General features: G+C 33.7%; 1 non-coding gene across 1 annotated transcript; it reads left to right on the forward strand.

Moving 5' to 3' along the window:
- The first annotated feature begins 84 nt into the window (after positions 1 to 84).
- LOC105253534 lies at positions 85 to 21204 on the forward strand. The gene is made up of 13 exons (XR_003122855.1): positions 85 to 699; positions 8801 to 8901; positions 13517 to 13646; positions 13754 to 13828; positions 13999 to 14256; positions 14649 to 14745; positions 15159 to 15289; positions 15369 to 15621; positions 15704 to 15771; positions 15852 to 15926; positions 16070 to 16327; positions 16433 to 16684; positions 17067 to 21204. It is a non-coding gene; the product is annotated as an uncharacterized LOC105253534 (transcript).
- The last annotated feature ends 1260 nt before the right edge of the window (positions 21205 to 22464 follow it).

Consider the following 22464-nt stretch of genomic DNA (forward strand, 5'->3'; position numbering starts at 1 on the left):
TCGGCCGGCGACGTGTACGGTCGCTGCCTCGTCGCGCCATCTAGCGGCGCTCCGCTCAACCACCCCGGCTCCCATCCCTCGCCCTGCCGCGCCATCTAGTGGCGCTCCGCGCAACCACCTCTCTCTTCCCCCTCTCTCGTCTCGCCGCACGCATCGTAGATCGTAGTAGCCGCCATTGTTAACCTGCCTCGCTTTACGTCGCTCCGCCGCCGCCGGAGAGTCGACGACGACGAGGACGCGGACGGGGACGACGCACGGGTGCACCGGGGTGTCGTCGAGGCTCATTTCGTCGCTCGCTGTCGACGGCCGTGCCGTTCGCGAGTAAACCGAGTGTCGGGAACTCGAAAATTCCGTTTCTGGTTACGCTTTCGCGCATCGGGGCGCCCCGTCGAAGCACCTCGTCCGGAGGGTGGGAGCGAGACGTAGAAGACAGGGGGACGGAGAGGAAGGAAGGGAGAGGAGGAGGAGAGAGAGAGAGGCGCCCTGGCCGCTCGCGAAGGATCGTCCTGTGCGCTCCCTTCTGTCACCTTCGTGCCGAGGCCGATACGGATCGCGCGGCGGCGTTCCGACCGATGCCCCGTCGACGGATTCAACCCGGTGACGGTGCGATCGTGCTGTGCGTTCGTTGTTAGTGCATCATGTGATTGCTTCCCCGGGGTACTGTCTACGCCACGGTGACGGATACTCCGCGTACTCAAGGTTAGTCGCGCCAGATTCTTGCCCCTGTGTCCTTGGACCGATGACGACCCGTAATCAGCCTTTATCCTTGCTCGATGATCGCCCATCCTTCCCTCGATTGCGTCCCTTACCGAAATTGCTTTTATTTAGTTTGTATGTTTTAATTACCGTACAGCGGATTATTGTTGTTACATTGCAGAAGATTATTGTTGTTACATTGCAGCAATATTGCTGCAATATTGCTGCAATGTAATAACAATGATATCTGTATGGGAATAAAACGAGTATATTCAAATTTAGAAGAAAAGACGGTTAAAAGGATTAGGTTTTTAAAATGTATTTTTATTATGACCTTTTTTTTATATGTCAACCTCATTTACAACATTAAATTTAAATTATGATTAATAATATATATAAAATTATCAATCTGATAATATCGGTAGATGTGTAAAATCGACCAGTTAACGTGATTTAGCAAATTCGCGAAACATCATCACCGAATTAATAACATATGTGTAATGTAGTTAAAGGAAAAAAATTGATTAAAATGGATCGTTGGATTCGAGAATTACATCGAGAAGAAAAATTTGACCTTATTAAATATATAACAATTATTCCTAAATAGCTGTTATAAAAAATGTACTCTGGATAGCATGATGTTTTTGTTTACAAAAAAAACATTTTTTTTTATATGTTTGACAGTTGTTTTTTTTAAAAAAGTGAAAGAAAATATATAAGTATTTATAAATTTTACTTAAATATACATTATTTAAATATACATCTCTCTTAATAACTCTCTCTCTTTCTCTCTCTCTTCCTATATTTCTCTTTCTCTCTCTCTCTCTCTCTCTCTCTCTCTCTCTCTCTCTCTCTCTCTTTCTCTCTCTCTCTCTCTCTCTCTCTCTCTCTCTCTCTCTCCTCTATGCTACTTTCTTTCCTCCTCTATTAATTATACTTACATTGTCCGCCTCATAAATAAATATAATGAGTATGTAAGATATCTCAAACTTCCTATAGTTCACTTTATATATGGAAGCTAATTAATTTAAAGTTGACGTTTTCTCATTAAGAACGCTAATATTTTTTCGCTAATATTCAGGAGCGATTGTAAAATGTATGAAAATATAAAAAAATTACAAAAATAAAAACATAATGAAAGTTTCTTTTTCTTTTTTCTTCAGATATATTTTAATAGAAATTTAATTTTTAAGATTATATATTGCACACATGTATATATTTAATTAGTATTAAAATTGTGATAAAAAGATGATATATATAAATAGTATATCTATATATAAATAGTATATCTTACATAATTTTTACATTTAGAATCTTATATATCTTTTATATATAATCTTATAATATATAAAATTATATGACTTCTTTTCAATACAAATTTGATTAAATCATTCTTGTCATAACTTTAATTAAATAATTAAATAATTAAAATTTAAATATATATATATATATATATATATATATATTTATTTATTTAATTTGTGAAGTTATGACAAAAATGATTTAATCAAATTGAATTCTTATTGAAAAGAAGTCATCATATAATTTATAGAGGTAGAAAAAAATGAGGAAAAAATTGTAGAAAAATATGAACAACTTTTAAAAAAGATTGACTCGAAAGAACAGATTTAAAATTATTGATTTTGTTGATAGATTTAATCTTGCACATCGTTGGCATACCTTTTTAAAAAATGCTTTGCCTTTTTAAAAAATAAAACATATTCACACGCGAGAAAGAGAGAGAGGGAGGGAGAGACCAAGGATGAATTTAAGTATGACTGAAAAGAGCAGGTCTAATGTCTATACAAGCAACCCATAGGGTTGATCAACTGTATCAAGCTTTGATTGGCTATTCAATCGGCTAGCGATATCTTGTTCCCTCCCATTACACACGATCCTCTGCATCGCACAATCGTAGCTGTAATAAAGATACAGAAGAGAGATTAAAGGCTAACCGACGTTGGTGCAACCGGCTCGACTTTGCGGTTGCCTTTTGTCCCATTCCGGTTAGTAGCCGACAGTTTTCCCTTACCGACCTGTTCCTGAGTCATCCTCAGGGTAGTATCCCGAGATACCTGAGATCATCAAGCAATTTCATCTTTGATTTTTTTATTTTTTTTTATTGCAATTATAAAGCCTCGATAAATTACAACTGAGAATATTATCTCGTAATGCGAATATAATATTATTATTGCTCTATATTTAAAAATGTCTCAAATATAATCTGGATTTAAATATCATCTATCAGATATTTTCAACCAGACTTCTTGCAATATTTTTATTAATAGATGTTTATACATGAATTAAATAATTTAAAAATATGTATATACGATTTTTAAATATAATTAGATAGATAAATAGATAATAGATAATAGATTAATAGATTAATAGATATATTAATAAATAAATTATTTATATTAATAAATATTAATAAATAAATATATTAATAAATAAATAGATTATATGACCTTATTAATTTCTATTTAAAAAATATATCGTTATTCCTTAAATTCAATAAATTTATATAAATATTTATATAAATTGTTCCTTAAAATATAATCAACAAAGTGTAACGATACGAATAGCACGTTGCATAAAAATTGAATGTCAAAGATCATCATCGATCATCCTCTAATTAGAATCTAATGCAATCGTGACTGGGAAAACCACACACATTTAATATGATAAACGATCGTCGCTATTATTCCCAGAAAGATCGATTCGAGTAACAAATGCGGTAAATTAATAATAACTCTTGTTGCTATAATACAAAGCGACTTTAATGATAGAAGAATAATGTTTGTTTTTTTCCAACAACGTGAATCAGTTCGGCTCATTTATCATCAAGATAGATAAGATTGCTAACATTATCAATACTTGAATCGCATTATAGTGATTCACAGTATTAATATAAAACATATAAAAAACATATTCGATCTGAAATAATCATGAGTGTTAGGTAAAAAAAATTGGAGCGGCGTTTCTATGTGTATACATGTGTGTACGTGTGTTGTCTGTCTTGCGTTTATTTATTTTATGCTTTATTTATTCAGTACCATCGAGTTGCGGCAGCCTTAGAGATCAATAACCCGGATCACATTTAAGATAAATGTAACGCAAATGTATCGGTGATCGGAGATGGAAACTCGTTCTGCACACGTTCATATATATAGCGGAATGTATAGATTTTGAAAAGATCTATCAGCAGAATATTTTATTACCACAAATGTGTCCATCAATCTTTTGCATGATTCAGAAGACATTTTTTCAGATATAAAATATTTTTAAATATTTTATGTTTATGAGACTATCATTTTTTACGTAAATATATTCTGGCTACTTTATATATATTTATTAATCATTTGCTATAATTATCCATTTTTAATAATTATTTTTAAAGCATTAAATGTATATTGTATATATTTTTTTCATAGTGTTTTAAAATTAATTATTTAATTAAATAATTTTAAAACAAAATTTTAAAATTAATTATTTAATTAATTAATTTTAAAACAAAATTTTTAAATTAATTAGTTAATTAATTAATTTTAAAATTAATTATGATATATTTATAGTGTTTTAAAATTAATTAAAAGTCAATAATTAGCAAATATTACTCACTGAGTTGTTTATTTTGTAAATATGTATGAGTAGTTATCACAGATAATTATGCTGACTTCGAAAATGAGAAAAATAGTTGCATTTCGGAAAATCTGCATTAAAGTAGTTTCTCTTGACGTGTTAAATACGATTTATTATACGTGACATAAAATTCGAAAAAGGACATTTGGCTCATTCTTAAGTAGATTTATCGCGTTACAAGTGTGTAATCCCGTCAATAGCTGAAATTGAATAATTATAGTTAACGACATATTCTTTCTTTGCCTCTCTTAGAATTATAGTCCCACCTATATTATAGGCTCTCCCACTGCTATCGAATGTCGTTTCAGCCACACAATTGCTATAGGGCAGACAAGAATAATAGCGATCGCGGAATAATTCAATATTGAAAGAACATTATTGCAACATTAAAGGATAGAACTTCAGAGAGAAGTAATGAGGAGTAGAGAAATTAAATTATCGTTTTTCGATTGCTTTCAAGAAGATTCATCTGCAAGCTAAAATTGCAATTTTTTAGAATATTTAAAAAAGCTTTTTTTCCGGAAACCTCAAATCAACATCTTTCTCCAAAATCGGGTCATATCAAAAATTCGTCAAATGAAAAATTAAATCAAGCTTATAAATTAAAATCTAAAAATTCCCTTTTACATCACCACGAGACAAATCCAGTTGTATTATCACGTCGAATAATATATCCTTATGCATTTTTAGCATCGATTGCTGCGCCAATCATTCTTTTTTTAGCACGTCCGCGAATTAAAAAAAAAATGTGAAAAAAGTGCTCCATGTATAAGATATTCTCAATGGTGTCGATCTGAATTACGCTTTGTTTGCCCAACGAAGTTTAGTTTAGTTATTAATATCAAGTATGTTAGCGCGCTATCGAAATTGATTCTTCCAGCGCGAAATGTCAGAAATGTCAAACGGTCGATCCGCGTGACATATGCGTAAGACGTGCGTGCGGATGTGGGCTACGAATGCGTCCCCGAGAGAGGGAGAGAGAGAAGCGTTTCACGTCGATGTCGCATCGCTAACGTAAGTTGCAACAAAGCGGCGCGGTACACGTGTACCTCGTTAAATAATGCATCCCTCGTTCTTTCCATTCACGTGGCGATACGTACGTGGACGTTCGTCGTCGCGTCTCGAGCTCTACCACCGGGATGGATGCGCTTTTTCTTCTATAGCCGATCATCGCGACTCGCTCTCATTTCGATGCGATAGACGGTGGACGGTGCGTTTCGTGTCGCGAAAGTTCCTCGTTTTTATCCTTTTCCCGTGTGATTTGCCTTGACGAGATCCTTGGTGAACGTTTCTTGGCGACTGTTCGGTTTTCGACAACCCATGGCGAGGTAACGCGATAAACTCGCAGTCGACTTTCCTCTCGCAAACATAAGGTAAATCTTCGATTTTTGTGGAAACAGTGAGAGAAAAGAGAAAGAAAATGTGTAGAACAATGATGTGTTTTGTCTTTTCATAAGACGATTATTTATGAGATAATCTTATTATCGTTTTTATTTTTTTTATTTTTATTTTTCTTATGATATTTTTTTCTTAATTCATTTTTATTTTTTATTTTTTTATTTTTATTTCTCTTTTCGTTTTTTAGGTCGTCTTTCTTTAGATTCTTCGGAATGTACATATATAGTAAAAAATAAAATGTTAATTATAACATTTTTCATGTCCCAGAAAGTCCACTCTAAATTTTAAGTTAAAATAACTCATTCGTCGTATGTTACTTATTGACAAACTAAATATGTTAAATAATTGACACAATACTTTATACATTTATTTGTGTTTTCGTGACTTGAAGTGTAATGCAAAAATAACATACAAATTAATTAAAAATTACATGAAAAAATAGTTACAATAACTCGTAAGAAATGTTGAGGACATTAACGTATAATAGTAATTATTTTAACTTAAATTATTTGTAATAGAAACATTTGATTTTAGAAAATTTGATTATTTTTGTATGTCAAAGTTCAAGATTATTTGAAGATTAACTTTAACTTTTCTTAGAATGTAAACTGACTTTGAGACATGTTGATTGTTTAAAATGATTATGTTAAAAATACTCAAAATAATATTATATTTCTAAGAAACATATAAGTGTTAAATTGGAATAAACATGAAGGTGACATAAATACGCATGAAGGTGACATAAATACGTATGAAAACATTATAACATATAGGTTGTGTGTTAATTTTACATTGAAGTATTAATCAAAACGTGGTAACACAAGAAAATTTTAACATATAAACGCACAATTTTTTATTGTGCAGCGCGTATATATTATATGTGTGTTACATATATGTCATAGTGAAAATGTTCAATTGATGTGTTTATGAAATCATCGCAATTTAATGTACTCTCTCACGTTCTATGATTTAAAAATTTAAGAGTGGTACGATAAACCAATGATATAAAAACAACGTAAATAATTACTTTCAAAATCGGTGATTGAATGAAAAGACGTTTTAATTTTCTTTCTTACATTTGTCAATCTTTCTTCACGAAATTTTTTTATTAATATAGGACATGTATACATATACATATGTGTACAATCTTTAATCTGCAAGTCATAAAACAGAATTATAGAGTTGTTCTCTTTTCAACATATTGATTTTATCGAGTAATTGATCAAGTTTCGAGACATATGAGCGTATAGCGTGACGTAGCTTTACTGACGACGAACATAAGGGAGATTTCCGTGGAATGAGAACGATTGTACGGTGAGGAAATGTTGTATGTACACGACATTCGTCCCTTTAATTCCAGTCGTGGAAAGGGATTAGTTGTTCTTTTTTTCAAGGTACTAATTTTATTACCTAAATAATTCACATTGATACCTATTATAATGAGACGTATATCTTTTTTTATATAACGCGATATCAATTTTTCCCACATCTATATAATTTAGTATTATTTATAATTAATAAATAATATTATTCCGTAAATTGGAACGCGCATGAATGTTATATAGATACAGGATTTTCGAATAGAATTAGATTGTTCTGGTTTTAAGATACTGATTAAATCAAATAAATTGTATTAGTTAAATCCAATGGAATCAAATTAAATTTGAGCAAATTAAAAATTCAAACCATTTTCAAATTAAAAATAATTTGGAAGATTATACTGCTGCGATCGAAATAAATATGACTAATGATTAAATACTCGATTAAACAATCGGCAACTTAATTCTACATTTTAAATAAAATTAATTTATTATTTTTACATCTATTTTTGACGATTAATTAAAAAAAATCATTATTTGTATATTTTTTTCTTCCAGACTTGCATATTTATGTTCAGAAAACTTTTTCTTTTTTGTATAAACTAAAAATTCTATTATATCTTATATTAATTTATGCTTAATTTATTACTTAATTTTACTTGATTTTTACTGAATTTATTGTATTAATTATATTAATATATACTTAATTTGTATTTAATTATTATTGTACTGTAGCAATAGTGGCAGAGACTATATATATTTCCGTAACTTGGTATTATTTTTCAGTTTTCTTATATTTGCTTAAAACTCTCTCTTTTTCTAAATAAACCTCTAGTCATCTGTTTATTTTATTTTTTCTATATGTTGAATTATCTGTCGCTTTTTTTTTCTATCCCCACTGCTCATGTTTCGTGCTATATGATCGGACACGTGGTTCGTGCTACTTTACGTACCGATCTACTTTTAATATTCGCGCGCGCAATGTCATTCGCGATTATCATCTCGTACAGGTACGTTCTCTCTTCTGTGTTTTTTAATACTATTTTAATAACACAGATTATTTTAACAACATAGATTACTTTAATCACACAAATTATTGTATAACCTATATTTCTCCTACGCTAGATTTTACACAATTAGTTATTTTACAGTCGCAAAATAATTGAAAAATTAATAATTAAAAAAATAACTTGATTTAATAATTAAAAAATAACTTGATTTAATAGTTAAAAAAGTAGCGAACGCGCGTATTGTTTAGTTGAATGTAAATAAATTATTGCGCAAAAAATTAAGAGAAGATTACAATTCACAATCTAATCACATCATGTATTTCAATAAATTATCAATAACATTCACAATTTATTTAAATCACTCATATCTTCATAATAATAAATTATCACAAAGACACTTCTGACAAAAATTTTCGAATGAATTAATTATTATAATTAATGCTACACAATTTTACAGTGTCATATCTAATAATAGTACAATGAATTTAAATTTTAATATATATTGATATTTTTTTTTAAATAATTAGAAATCTGATCTGTCAATTATACACACTATTTTACATAATACGCGATTAGATTTACAATTATGTTTGATAACTCGTAATTTCTCTCTGACGTGATGAAAGAAAAATAAGACTTTGCAAATGTTCTCTGATGCGCGCGGTAGAAATTCGCGCCAACCGGCCTGCATATTTCAACGTGCGTATAATGAAAGTATGTGCGTATATTTTCCAGGATGCAGGAACAGTCATTCCCGCGCCGAAAAGGGCTCCTCACCCCAGTGTCGGTGTTGGTGCTGCTGATACTACCATTGGTCGATCTACCCTCTGCAAACGGTGAGTCATTTATGAGCGCGCCGGGTATATATATCCGTGTGCGTATGTGTGTGTGTGTATGGCGTGTGCAAATATGTATATATCTCCACCTCACGTCTGCGACTTCGATAATGCGCGAACAATGAAGTAATAGCAAATAATTACGTCTACTCGTCCTCATAAACGCGCGTCCTTGAATGCCACTTTCACGAAGCGTCTTCTTTTCGCATGTCGGCGTATTATGATGTTTCGCTGTCACTTTAAAGCCTTTAAGATCTGTTGCATCAATGATGTCAGACGCAGTGTTATCGAGTGAAGTCACCAAGTCGATACGATGTTGGATGAAATCAATCTTTAACACTGCCGTTCTAAAGAGATGCTGCTTATATTTTATAGATATGCATTGTTTTTTTTTCTTCTTTCAGATTATTTACTAAAGATAAAGGGACAACGAGAATTTTTCTTTTTTTTTTCTTTTTTAAAATTTCACCGAAGTCATTTCGACAATTCTGTTAAATTGTGTGCAATAAATTTATATTAATTTGAAATTTGGGATTTCATATCTTTTATAGCTTTTATTTATTGTCTTTGTGATACGAATAAATAAAATGCGATATTATTGGAATTTTTTTATTAAATTTGCACAAAAAGTAACTGCAAATTTCATGATATTTAAATACGTATCTGATAAATATATAGAATGATATTTTTCATTGAAGTAATTTAATTTCTGCCAGAATTTTTGATTTGATGTTTGTCAAACGACATTATTCGACATTTCAGTACTTCTAAAGCTGCAATATTAAACAGCAAAAGATAATTATAATTCAAATTAAGAATTTATAGCTATTTAAAAAAAATTGATTTTCAAGAAAGCAGTTTTTATTACTCATTTTCATGCGGTATTTTTGGAAAAGAATGACACGCTAAGAACCCCTTTTTCTTAATGAGTTACCATCCAAGACCTATTCACGTCTCGACAATGTTGTCGAGGAATTTTTAAATTAAATTTGCACAAAAATGTAACTGCAAATTTCATATTTAAAAGTAAATATGTACATATCTGATAAACATATAGAATGATATTTTTCGTTGAAAGCTGAAGTAATTTGATTTGTGCCAGAATTTTTGATTCGATGTTTGCTAAGCGACATCTTTTGACATTTTAGCACTTTTAAAACTGCAATATTAAACAACAAAAGATAATTATAATTCAAATTAAGAATTTATAGCTATTTAAAAAAAATTGATTTTCAAGAAATCAGTTTTCATCACTCGCTTTTCGTGCGATATTTCTGGAGGAGAATGGATGACACGCTAAGAACCCCTTTTTCTTAATGAGTTACCATCCAAGAACTATTCACGTCTCGACAATGTTGTCAAGGGAAGAGTCATTTCGGTCCCAGAAATATTACCATGTGGACAGGCAAATGCACCTAACACACATTGAACATACGAGGAAAGAGAGCATATTTAAGAGTCTCGAGAACATCCTACTTCCGTTGAGAAGTCTATTCGTCATGTTTTCCCCGAGTTAAGTCGTCTGTTTACGTACATTTTCTCGTGTCTCCTTCGTCCGATTCGGAACCTCTCTCGCGGATGAGACTCCGCGCGCTCGTTAGCTCGTTAACGAGTCGCCACCCCCGCTTTCTACGGCTTCGCGCCTCGCTCTCGTCGGCCTCTCTGAAAAAGAGCCGTTCGAGGAGAGGCGCGAGACGTACAAAACCGCCGCCGCCGTCTGTCGAGCGGCTGTCCGCGCGTCCGCGGTATCTGTCGTCGCTTCTTCTCATCGAGGACGAATGCGACAGAGAGGGAGAAGGGGGGGGAGAGAGAGAGAGAGGGTCGGAAGCGAAACGTTCCATCCTCCCTCTCCCCCCGGGCCGCGTCGAGATAAATGATGTTCCTCCGACGAAAGATGCGTGTCTAAAACGGTCGACGGCTTTTCCTCGCCCTTCCTCCTTTTCTCCCGCGTTCCACGTTGCTGGCTGCTCGGTTCACCGCGCGCACATATAAGGTGTCCTCTAAATCCTTCATTAAAATTGATTTTTCCCAGAATGAATTATAGACAAACGCTCATTAAGCTTCGTGTTACAAACAATCAAAAATGCGAAATTTCCAATGTCAATTCTTTTTTTTTTTTTTTGCGAATTAAATAGGGGAACTGGGGTCCATTTCCCGAAAGGACGAAATTTCGCTGTTCATTTAAATTTAAGTAACCCCCGTCGCTTTTCTGACTTCTGAATACTTTAGCACTCCAATTTGGAGATGATTAATGTCGGCTGTTACTTTAATGGCCTCTCCCACGAAACGTCCCTCCCGCTCCCTTTCCGGAAAACAGACTACATTTTCGCCGATGTGTCCGTCATTAATATTAAGGCCGGATCGGTTCTCCGGGACACCCCGTAGACGTTGTCGCGTGTGTATCCCATTTCCCTTCGCGCACCCTCCGCCTCCGCCGTCCCTCCGCCTCCTCTTCCCCGGCTCTATTTCTGACATTCGCCACCGTTCGCGCCGCCGAGCAAGCAACCACCCCGAAATGTACGCGCGTTCGATCGAACGTACTAAACATCGGCGGTAAATATACGCACTGCCGAACACTTGGACTTTAACCCTTCGGCCAAGGGTGTTTATCGCCTGCTCTCGGGGGACCGCGTCCTATAAGATCCATATTTTATAAAGAACCCCAAAGGACGAGCAGACCGAAATGATTCCATTTCTCGAAATAGAAAAAGTCATTAATTCGTGAGAAACGAGCTGGCGTCAACTTTGAAGTCCAAATTTATTACACGCGCTTGTACACATTTTTTGTGCGAGACAAAAAGGTTCGGTATCAATGAAAATTTACACAATACACGCTTTTATACCTTATTGATTGTGCTCTAATAAAGTTGTAATATGAATGCTCCCCTTCTTTTTTTTTCTCATATTTTGTGGTAATAATACTGCAACATTAACGAGAGTTTCATCAATATACAGAGATGTTTTTCAATAAATGCGAAAAATTTTAGGGGATGATTCTTTGTTGAAAATTAAGGAGGGTTTTTCATATAAACATATACTCCTACATCTCTCCCTGCGGAGTTACACTTCCAAAAATGGGGGTTAAAATGAGGTTTTTATTTTTTTCTCAAATTTGGAACAAGTTAAAGAAATGAAATTAGGTAGATATTTTCTACTAGTAAAAAGGTTATTTATTGATATTTTTTTTAGTCTTCCGTATTGTTATAAGGGGATGAAACTAGCAATCCCTATTCAATTTTTTTAGAACTTTTTAATATTTATATGAAAAAAATTTTCACACTTATTAAGAAACACCCTGTATATTTTTCTTCAATCAAACAAAGAAAATTAAAAAAATATCTTTTTCTCTCTTTTTTAGAAAATATATTTATCTCATATAATTATTAGGAGAACTGCTAGATTTATCACAATATAATATATATTTTTATTTCGCCAAAATATCTTGGGAAATAAATACTTGCTCTATCTGGGCACATCTGGCAAGATGCCTCCAACAGATTGAAGCGTCTAAAGAGCTCAACTCTTCTGCCATTTAGACTGCCGAGGACGAAGGCGCTCAATCATTCACGACGGTTTGCTCTCTATCAGCCTAGCATTCTGCTTTGTGCGTCTGAAAACGTCCCGTTAGAAATGTTCCCGTTCACGTTCTGTCCATGTCTGGCCTGTTCATGTCTGGCATCTTTTCACTGGATCATCCTGGCGGCCGGTGACTAAGACAAACAGGCGACGAAGGCTGGAGAAATGACGAGCGAGTCGTTAACTTTTTTTCTTCTTCAACTCGCGCATTCCGAGCGTTGCTCCTCGCTTTGCTACGCAATGGAACAACATGCTGGCCAGTTTTATCTCTTGATTCTGACTCTCACGCTCCGACCAGCAATCGTGATATTGGGCCCGATAGCAATTTTCTAATCGCTCGCTCTCCTCTTAATGAAAGCCCCGAGCATGTGGAGCCTCTTAATTCTCCCAATCAAGCGATCCTTCGTCTTTGGATTCTTGATCACCTGGATTAAATGAACGTAGAGTTTAATCAAGAAGGAAATAATTTGTTTCTAAAGTGGAAGCGTCATTATATCCGACGAATCAACAATCAGGATTTTTTTCACGATTTATCATGTGTGATGCATGAAAGAAAACTCGTTTGTGAGATTTAATTTTAGATTCTCATCCTGTACTTAAAAGTACACTTGTAACTTTAATATAATGTATATAATTAATATTTTTTTAAATATTATAATGGGATAGATAATTTAGTTGCAAGTTAGCAAATAAATTATCTTAAGTAAATTGAGCTTTTTGTGATTAATATTTTGAATTTTAATTTGACAAAATTTTAATTTAAGGAGAGAGAGACAGAGGTTTAATTATAAGAATATATTTTGGAATATTTCTCGATAATTTCATTATGAAATTTTTTTTTTCAGCAAGAAAAAATTTTATTAAAAACTTAAAAGAAATTTCATAAAAAATTTGAAATGCAATTGGCATTTTACAAATGTTTTATTTGATTTGTTATATTAATATGTGATTTTAGGAGTAATTATATATCTGCTAGAATTAACACATTTAAAATTTATCACGACAAAATGTCTTAATGAAAAGTTTCCTTACATTTCAGGATCTTGCGAGTTTCCATCAAGTTGGACGGGAGAATGGTACCAGTATGGAAAATCCCCAGTCACTATAAATACAACCGTTCTCGGAGATAGAGCCTGCGTCGAAAGGACGGATGACAAATATGTCGTTTTGTAAGTATTCTATTATTTCGACATCAGAAAAAGGTATTAAATTAATCACGTTTCTTTTTTTTTTATCAATTATTTGTTTATGATTGATAATGGAATTTTTTTTGCAGCAATATTGCAGATAACTGTTATCAATGTATGATTATCAACGGACGACATGAGAACGTCCATCCAATATCGTGAAGGTACGCCCTTTTTATTGAGAGTAAATACGAAGCATGATATCGCAAGCTTTTTGCAAAACTAGCTCTTTTATAAAAGCATCGGATCTTTATTGACATCTTTCTCTAAATTTATAAAGAGTCTGCGACATGTAAAAATAAGAGGTCGTTAAAACTAAAAATATTCTCTCCAGCGTGGTGCACCTTGGAACGAAAGAATTTGGAAGAATTGTGCAGTGTGATCACCTCAGATGACATGCTCTATTCAATCTTCCGCATAAACTCCAAACCGATATCCTGCCCATTTAGCGGGTCGTCGTTTACATTCACGTATAATCGAGGTTACGGCGAGTGTACAATGCCTATAAGTCTCGCGGAGAAATGTACAGACGAGAGTAAGCTTCTCCTCAAGTACCAGGCCTGTCCGGACGTCGAAGGGACTGAAAGTAACAGTACGTTACAAAAGTATATTATCCGCTTTGGAATGACTTAATTTACCGCACTTAATATGTTACATCATATTTCTATTATACTTTGACAAATTGCTTTCGGGCGAGCATTGTAAAAGTAATATCCATAATGGGACACAGTTTCATAGTCTGCTCAGTAAGGTTGTTATGGTCTTTAAAAAGGTGTCACAAGTTTTTTTTTCCCTCTTCAATTTTATGCGATCGTTATTTTGTTTTTTTTACAATCATTAAAAAAAAATTAACGCATATATAACTAAATATTTTAAATAAACATTTTTATATAAAATTTTATATAAAATTAATTTTTTTTTGCAACATATACATAAAAAGTTTTATATTCTTATGTTTAATAAAATATATTTGATGGTTTGCAGCCGAGGAGTTACAATGCCTTGCGGTTTGGAACGATGGCCGTAATAAATATCTGGTAGGAACCTTAAAAGGGAGGAACGTTCAGAGCGATCCATACAGGTGAAACATGTTATTTTAATTTCATGTAATGTAATGTTTTCAAGTCCGTGACAGCAGCGGCTGCTGTTGCGATTTTGTCATAGCATACTGCGTGCCTCAAGTTGCTTATTTACATCTGTTGCACCTGTACGGCAGATGTTTTGTGTACAGCGGTTTTAGCATGTCACATTTTAGTAATGATGTTTATGATATTAGGAGATTATAACTGGTATTGAGACAAGGTGAAAAGATGATTAACCGCTCATTTGTCATCTTTCACGTAGCTATTATTGTCATTCTTATACTTTTTATTATTTTCATGAAGCGTATATATAAATATATATGCTCATAAAAGTGCGATAACTAGTAAAAAGAAGAATAAAATAGCTTCTGAATTTGAGAAATCGTCAAATAACATTTTGAAAAATTCATAGGTGCTTTTTGTATGAAGAAAAGCCTCATCATCAGGGAAAGATGATTTATTTACTTGCTCAGTCTGGCGATCCGACTTGCAATGGTTTAACCACGGTTTCTGAAGGTTCACCCACCATAAAGCTTACTAAAGGTAATTGTGTGGAATGAAAGTATCTCTTTTAAAATCAATAAAAGGTTTTATTTAATCTTTCGTATCTCTTTGTTAACAGTCGATAAAGAACATGGTAGATGTAAATATCCATCTTGGGTAACTCAGCACCATGATTGGCACTCTCTCGACGGTACAAAGAATTATCACTTTACGAACAAGAATGCTACTCTGAAAATAAAGGCACAAGCGCAGGATATCAATAGCGAGACATTCCACGAGGAAAAAATCGTTTGTCATAATGTAGAAAAGTATCCGAACGAAAATATGCAGGGGAGTAAAGTGAAACTGGTCGCTCATGTCACCAGCGGCTGGTAAATAATTTCTCAACTCTCTTGCGGTTTGTAATACATATTACATCAGTTTCGTCAATTGAATCTATTCTTATGATTTCAGCGATATTGGTTATGTTTGCATGATATTCCATAAAAGAGACAGTAATATTATCGAGATACAACAATCAGGTGAATATACTTTGGATATGCAGCATTGAATCAAAAATCGACCGAGTGATATATTTCATTTTTCTATTTTTTTATTGCAGATCAAAAAGCAATTATGCCAGACGAGGCGTGCTCCATCTCCGATCCTTCCACGATGCCGCATATGACCTTAATAAGTAAGTGCTAATCCATATTACATCGTCGTTCATGAATATTGATAGGATTGCGTACCATGCATTCCATGTTGTTATGGGTTCACGGGTTAGTGGGCGAACAGTAAAATGCATATGCAAATTACATCTCTGTTTTCATTTTACAGGTACGTCCTTGCATCAGAGAAAATGTCCTAATCTAGGACGATACGAGATCCTGGAGTTTGCTCCGTCGCATACGTTGTCAGAAGCTGTCATGTCAAGGCGACAACGGCGTAGCGACTTATCAAGGACTATCAAGAGGCGAACTTGGCAGGATAACACCGAGGACGCGGAGTGCAAGAGTACGAACATTCAAATAGGCTGCACTTCGTCTGATCAAACTGAAATGATAATCGCCAATACGTGTGAACACGAAGAGATTGGTAAATATGAATAAATTTATACGATTGGTTTTTATAATCTATAAGAGATGTATCTATGCACATAAAGAAAAGCAAGAAATCTAAAGATTTGATACATTTTGGCAGCCTATTTTTGTCACGGTAGTTGGGAAGAGAAAGGAACATGGTACACGATAGCTTCGCAACGGAATTCTGAATTCCCAGCCAGCCTAGGACAAACATTTTGTTTTTCTATGCGCCTTGAAGGAGTTCGAGACAGAGTTTTGGGAAGAGGCGGCAGGCAGAAGCAACAAGAACAAGAATTATGGCTGTCTGTGCCATCACGAATTTGTCAGAGAAACTCTGAGGACGAATATATGTATAGACTGTCAAATCAAGGTAATTATAAAAATATTTTCACATAATTGTTATAACTAAAAAAATAATAATTTTAAAGGTTACTTGATCATGAATTATTTTAATTAAAATTGTATGCAAAATTTATTTGTAACAAATTATATTCGATTGAATGAAAATAACATTGTAAAAAAATAATATTTTTAGAAAATAATATTTTTAATATCGCAAATATTTAAAAAACTGCAATAAAAAATAAATACATAATATATATCTTATTCAGTTCTGTTATAATCATAATATTGAAAAATGGTGAAATAATTACTGTACTTTGTCATAGTTAAGATATATTACGTTGGCTTTAAACACTCACAAACAACCTAGGTAAGGTGTATAAATATTCAATGTTTATATTATGTTACAGGGGTGTGTGAAGATTTAACAAAGGCAGCTTCTAGCGCAGCGTTTGCTCCATCGTTGTCCCAGCCTTTGTTTACCTTAAGCATAGCAGCTTACGTCGCTATTAATACGCTATGCGTATTACTCTGGAGATGATCTGCAGCTATTATGTAAGAACTTGAGGTACTATAATTTCCAGCACGACTTCTCAGGTATTGCGTGTTTCTGGAAGTGTATATAGCTTACATATAGTTTTAGCTATTGAACGATCGATGAGCTGTCAGTACGTAAGAACGATGTGGGAAGCGTGCAGCTAATAATTATTATTGTCGTATTAATTTTCATTTTGTTTTGAGACAGCAGCCTAATTACGTAAATTAGTAATCACGACGTGTTCCTCGAGACTATTTATATATGTTCGCGAATTTTATACACAATTATTTTTTATAACATCGCCTATCGTAATTTATCGCGAACTATTCTAAACATTGCTTTAGAATACAGTATTTGTTTTAAAATGTAAAATACGAAATGGTACTTTATACTTCAAACAAATTTATGTCGTACATATGCATGGGATGAACTATTATAAGCTCTGACTTTTGAGATTACGAAAGTGTATAATTTACGCGACAGCCTCGAATCACGACCACTTTTGAATATCTATACCCGAAGACTCACATGTATATTCTTAAGTACGGCGCTACTGTAAATACGACCAGGATATAAGTAATCGAGATATTTCAATTGAGTTATTTTCGAGTGAAAATTTGGATATGCTATGTAATTAACAATTTAACGGATTGAACTCGTATTTAATATAAAACAAGGGACATAGGTTTTATCTCTTAGCTAGTATATACAACAACTGTACATAATATAATTGAAATATTGTATAAAGACTGTTTTTAAAAGAGTATGACAAGTATACCGCTCATGATATTGCATATTGTTATTGAAAGTGCGTGCATTTTCAAGGACATTCTCGAGATCAGCCTCGCAATCGAAGATCCGCGTACGTGTGACGCTCGTGTTACATTATCGTTCATAAGTTCGTGAATCGGAATAATTCAAAAAATAGGAAAAAGTATTAACACAAAGTAATTTTTTTTTTTTTTTAGAAAAAAATTATTTTATCCATTTTTACAAAAAGAAAAATTATTTTGTTCGTTTTCATAAAAATCGATCACGCATCAATATGCAATTTATCAAAGATGGAACTAAATAAATAAAATTCAAACTTCTAATTCTATCAAGACAATTTTGTCAAAAAATATCAATCTTTTAAACTTGGATAGTATAGAAAAAAAGAGGTACGTTCTTCTTGAACATTTTTCTCCGAAGATTATCATCTTGTAATTCTGAAATTAATAGTTTTAAAGCACAGTCTTTGAAGAGTTGAAAGTAAAAAAATCACACATTGTCCTTGTCGCATTCATAAACTTATTGAACGATGCTGTGCATCGTCGAAGACTTTCAACAGGCCTAACATATATATAGCCGAGTGTGGTACATTTGCGGATGCATTAAAACACGTACTCGTTGCGTGCGAATATACATAATGCTTTTGCATTTCTGGCACAGAGTTAGTGGATGTCGGAATAAATCAATCGCGAATATCATTATCTCCTATTTATCATCGACGTCATCGTACACAATATGTATCATTCAAATTCAAATGTATGGCATCTCCAATTTTCATTGTGTTCGAATATCGGCAAGTTTCGATCCGCGCCACTAGATTCATATATCACAATGAAATATTTCCTTTCGAATACCGGGTGATATATTTTCTTGACAGTTTAACATTTGTAATCTCTTGCAAACGTTAAGGCCCGTCTACAATGGCAGTATCAGTAGGTCGTAGCAGTTGTAAGCGAAATGAACCAAATCCATTTCCTACGGATTTCATGCGTTTCTATGGCAGTCGCGCATACTCAATCACGGAAAAATTCTGCGTTCTTAATTCTGATTGCGCGTCCGTCGTAGAACATACATAGTAGTCGTAAGAAATGATTTGATTCATTTCGCTTACAACCTTACAACCTTATGCTACTGCCATTGTAGACGGGCCTTTACACGTCCTGTATAAATATCAATGGGTCGTTTGTATACTTTTTTTGCATTTTCGAAAATTAAGATAGTGTACAATTACAAGTAACGATATACATATAATCTAATTAATATCTATATCGTATATTGTGATTCTCTTTATTATTGTGATTATCTTATAATGTATTTCATTTTGCATGGATGATGCAAGACTCATTATTATTTTTTGATTTTGAAAACTGGTTTATTTTGGAACATCTTTTTATTTTAGCGGTAGTGTGACGGTATCAATAATAAATCATACGTTTTTTTATCAACATTAGTCGAAGAAATAATGCGGCTAGAGCAATAAAACTTAAAAATACTAATTGGTATAGTGTTAACTGCACGATATCTTGAAACTTACATTGATTTAAGTATTAAGCAAAAATAATAACATAATCTATGTGATATTATGAACGAGGGAGGGAAGCCAAGAATACGGTCCATCACGCGAAGCTCAATAGTTTTCTATTTTTATCAAATGACACTCTTACATACACTGCCAATTGTACTCTTACATACACGTACACATACACTGCCAATTGTACATATATAAGGTTTTATTGATCATACGCGTATATATGTACACACAGATATATATTTGCATGTATCAAACTACATGTACTAACTCTAGAGGAAGTAAAGAAGCGATAGAAAAAAAAGTACGCAGAAAAACTTGAATATGCGGATACATTCTAGTGTGAATTTCGCCATCCATTAACTCTGTGACATCCATCACATATAGGCGTAAATGTGACAGCCAAACTGAGAAACGAAACTGAACTCTAAAAATACATTTTTATTGTATATATCGTATATTTTCTAAATAATGGACTGTTCCGGAATTCAGGAGATTTGTTGAAGTAAGCGAAAGTGTATGGATTCGAATTATATTAAATATTTGAGCACTTGAATAACGAAGACAGATTCTTATTTTTATACAGATAGGATGGACTTGTCGCGATGTCCTAATGTCCCCTCCACACACACGAAACTCGACACGATTAAGCGAAAAAAATGTAGTCATACGAATAGATACTTTATATAAGTTTTGTAATTACTGTATTTATATCGTTAGCAACTCATCTCTGAAAGCAGATTCGAAAACGATTCTCGACCGTAGACGCCTAGTTGATTACCGTCGCAAACATTTTTTATTAGTTATTAATATTTTCTCAGCATATATATATTATATATATTATATTAATATTTTATTATATTTTTTGTATGACTATTGTTTTATACATATACATATATATATCTATATATACTATTTTGAGAGACACGAGATATCTAATAATAGTGACACAGTGCAGGCCTTGTTACTTTATGCGCGTTTGAAAATGCGAAGCAGAAACGACAACCGATATGCCTTAAATATACAATTTCTAATGCCTTATGCGAATCACAAAAGTACGAACGGTCGGTTACTTTCACACACTGGTACGATTTCCTTTTCACAAAATTCGACAGGACTGATACACACTGCGTGCGTGCGTATATCAACGATATTCAATTATCACACCTCCCTACACAGCGTGAACGTACGATCCCCCCGTATAGTCGGTACGGCTGTATTGAATTCCGGAAACAGATATTACACGATGTAACTTTAATACTTCTAAAGTAAGCTCTAATTTATAAGGTGTGGAAGTGAGTAATTGAAGGTTGCGAGAAACCGAGGGAGAAAGAGACGCGAGAAAAAGTAAGAAAGAAAAATGATAATCCACGAGTTTTGTACATCCACATGCGCACAGGTATATTTTGTTTATTGCTGTGATGAATTATGTAATTATAAATATTAGCGTGTAAGGCGGTTTTGAAAATGCGGCTTTTCTTGCCATTCTAATATAATTGCGAGCATTAGTCACACATTTATCCCCCCCATCCGCTGTTGGAATGTAAGCCTCTTTGGAAAAAAAAAAACCTTGCGGTTACGGGACGACGACCTATTTATCCTCGATGTATTTAATTGTACGATATATTTACGGCATACTTGTAAAGCGCCTTGGATAAACGGACTCGTCCAGAAGGCGATTCGCCGCAACGACAATTTCGTACGGGAGAAAAAAAAAGAAGAAGATCCGATTTATTTTGCTACACGCGTGCGGGAATTATGCGAGAACAAACTACGCCGAGTATATATGTATATGTTTATCCTCGCGCGAAACTCTGACACGGTACTTATTCAACGACGCTAATATAAACAGGGAGACTTTTTCTTAATAAATAAAAAAGATTACTGCTAACACTCTCTCTCTCTCTGTGTATCGATGAAGTCTCCAGTCGCTTCCTCCATTTCTGTTGCTTGCAATCGATAGCGTTTATGCCATAATTATTATTGTCGGACTACTTTCCGTTGAATTACAGGTTTATTATGATTGATGCGAAACAATCAGAGATCGGTGTTGTCTGGCTGAGTCTTTGCAGTAAAAAATATTAAAAATATTGTTAATATAAGATTGTTGGATTTTTTATGACATTTGATCCAATTTGAACGGATTAATTAAAAGGATTAATACTAACTTATATCGATCACTTAAAGAAATGATTGATACGAAACAATCAGAGGTCGGTGTTGCCTGGCTGAGTCTCTGCAGTAGATCTAGAGGCAAATCTGCTCTCACTACCGCTCATTCCCGACAGCGAGACTGGATTCTCGAGACTCTAGATTATCGAGAGCGCTGTTATTGAGAATAGAGGCTCGGGAACGAGCAGGAGTGAGAGCAGATTTGCATGTCTCTAAGTAGATCTTTTTAATATTTCAATTTCGAATAAGATAATTGTATCGAAAGATAGAAAAAAGAAAAGCGAAATTAAGTGATTTAAATGAAATTCGAGATTAAAAAATATTAATGTTAATATAAAATTGTTGGATTGTTTATGACATTTGATGCAATTGAACGGATTAATTAAAAATATTAATATTGGCTTATATCGATTACTTAAAAAAATAAACATTATTTGCATGCAATTGTATATCTATGACGTAAGCAATTTTCAAGGAATAGATGTGAGAAATGAAAAACAATCGCGAAGCAAAATTAGGGGTAGAAGGACGCGAAACACAAATAGAATTGTAACAGCCGGGTGTATATAAAAAGAAATATATTTATATCATGCGCATTCTAATGGGGGGCTAATTTTTTCACAGCTTGATTTATTCCGCGAAAGAAATAGTAATTCATTCGCTCAATCTCGGCACGTAACGACGATTCGCGTGACTGCAGCGAATTCATTTTCTTCGCGCATGCAAGATTCCGGATGATTTAAAATCCGCCGGTTTAACAGCTATAATAATGTCGGCTAACCCCGTTAAATTAAACTTT

Source organism: Camponotus floridanus, unplaced genomic scaffold (assembly GCF_003227725.1).
Source record: "Camponotus floridanus strain SB8 unplaced genomic scaffold, Cflo_v7.5 scaffold1, whole genome shotgun sequence".
Lineage (NCBI taxonomy): Eukaryota > Metazoa > Arthropoda > Insecta > Hymenoptera > Formicidae > Camponotus > Camponotus floridanus.